Below are 2,500 nucleotides of genomic sequence, written 5' to 3'. Positions count from 1 at the left end.
AAGATATAAATATTTCTCAACAATCCACACACACATACACACACACGTGCGCACACACATACACACACACGTGCGCACACACGCATATGTATACGTAAATTTCGGGAAGTATGAATGAAATGCAATCATATATACTTTTATTGACAAGTGTTTATTCATTAGTCAATGTATACGGTTACGAAGAATCAGTTATATATAGATATATAAACGCATTAAAATGTGTGTGTGAGTATATATATATATATATATATATATATATATATACATGTATGTATGTATGTACACACAAATATATATATATGTGCATATAGTATGTATATATATATATATATACATATACATACATATATATATATATATATGTATGTATGTATGTATGTATGTATATATGCGTATGTTTTTTCATATACTCAGAGATATAATTGCACATATGAATCAATGAAGACATACACTTAACAATCCTTCATGTGTAAGTCTTATGTGTATTCATAACTTCATGCGGCATGTCATATATATATATATATATATATATATATTATATATATATATGTGTATATACATATATATACACATATATATATATCACTGTGGGTAAATATATATATAATATATTATATATATATATGTATATATATATAATATATATATATATATATATATATATATATGTATACACATATATGTACATACATATTTGAGCAATTAACATATGTATATTTATACATGCAAATTCAATTTACCGTGTATGTATATATATATATATATATATATATATATATATATATATATCTGTGTATATATATGCATATATATATATGTATATACATATGTATATATATATATGTGTGCGTGTGTGTGTGTGTGTGTGTGTGTGTATAATAGAATTTAAAGATTTCTTCTTGCACAACAGTGTTTCTACTTATTTTTCTTTTCCTATATAATTTCTTTCAACTCTTCAGCCTCCTCTTCTCCTTCCTCTTCATCAACCTTCTCTTTCTCTTTTTTTTTGTGATATTTTTCTACTTTATTCTTTCTTTCTATTTTACTTCTCGTCCTCTTCTATTGTTGTTGTTGTGTTGATGATGATGTTATTAGTATCATTATTATTTTTATTGTCATTATCTTGTTAGAATAATTATTATTATCATTATTAATATTCTTAACATTAATCATACTACTACTACTACTACTACTACTACCACGATAATTATTTTTCTTAATATTAAACTATATTTAGTTCATAATATTTTATTTATTGAATTCACATTTTTGTGTAATGTTGAGATTTTTGATACCATCTTATGGACAAAAGACTTTTATCAAAATTTTCTATCAACTCCTATATAGACTTAAATTATTTTCTTTAGCTCTATAATGCACGCTTTGATATATCATATGTTAATTTTCTCTCGCTTCTACATGAAAATCAAGTGAAAATTGAAGCGAAATTTTAAAAAAAAAATCAAACGGCAAAATAATTATTGAAGTATCATAAGTCATATTTTTATGTCATTAGATATTCTTTATCAAGTTTTTATCTCTCAATTTTTAGACCCTCGTTGTAGGAAGTTTGCGCGGATAAGAGGTACCATACCCCTTGCTATAATAAATATATATAACATTTTCATCAGCTCACATGTATGTTTACACATATACACACTCATACATGTTCACACATCCACACATATTAAAGCAGAAAAGTAAAGACAAAAAGTTTGTCAACGCTTAACAAGGACATTTAATTTAGATATATAATAAAATGTTTAGATAGTCCCTGGCAGCCGTTTCTAAGATATCCCAGCTATAGAAACATCGTGTCGAACGAAGATTCCATACACGGATTATTCCATCGTCGGAGAGAGATAGGTTAAACATACGTAATGGATAATTCTGTTGTTCATTATGCCTAGAATGCGGGGAAAGCTCCAAATAAAAGCAGTTAAAACCTGATAAAAAGGATATTCATTAGGTAAATCCCAAATCAGGGAAAATAGTTAGATACTAATCCATGACGAGGGAAGATGGATGCTAGCAGGTCGAAGGTTGGACAATATGCTACAGGTTTGTGTGTGCGTGTGTGTGTGTATGTATGTGTGTGTGTGTATGTGTGTGTGTGTGCGTGTGTGTGTGTGTGTATGTGTGTGTGAGCTTGTGTATATGTAATTCAGAGCATTGACTTGCAATCACTGCGGTTAGGGTTCAATATTTCTACACGGCAACTTGAGTAAGTGGCTTCCGTTAGAGTCGATAACTAAGTTGGTTTTACTGAAACGCGTCACTTGCATCTTTTTATCTTGTTACTTATTTCAGTCATTAAATTGCGACCATACTGGGGCACAGTCGTGAGGAATGTTAGCCGAATAAATCTGTCCCGGGAGGTTTTGTAGTTTTTGGAGACCCCGTTACTCATTCTATCGGAACCTCTAAGTTACGAGCACTTGAACACACCAGCACCGGTTGTCAACCCATGGGTGGGAAACAAACACACCCAGAGTTATAT

Source organism: Octopus sinensis, linkage group LG15, assembly GCF_006345805.1.
Source record: "Octopus sinensis linkage group LG15, ASM634580v1, whole genome shotgun sequence".
NCBI lineage: Eukaryota > Metazoa > Mollusca > Cephalopoda > Octopoda > Octopodidae > Octopus > Octopus sinensis.
The sequence above is the reverse complement of the archived record's forward strand: the minus strand, read 5'-3'. Positions refer to the sequence as shown.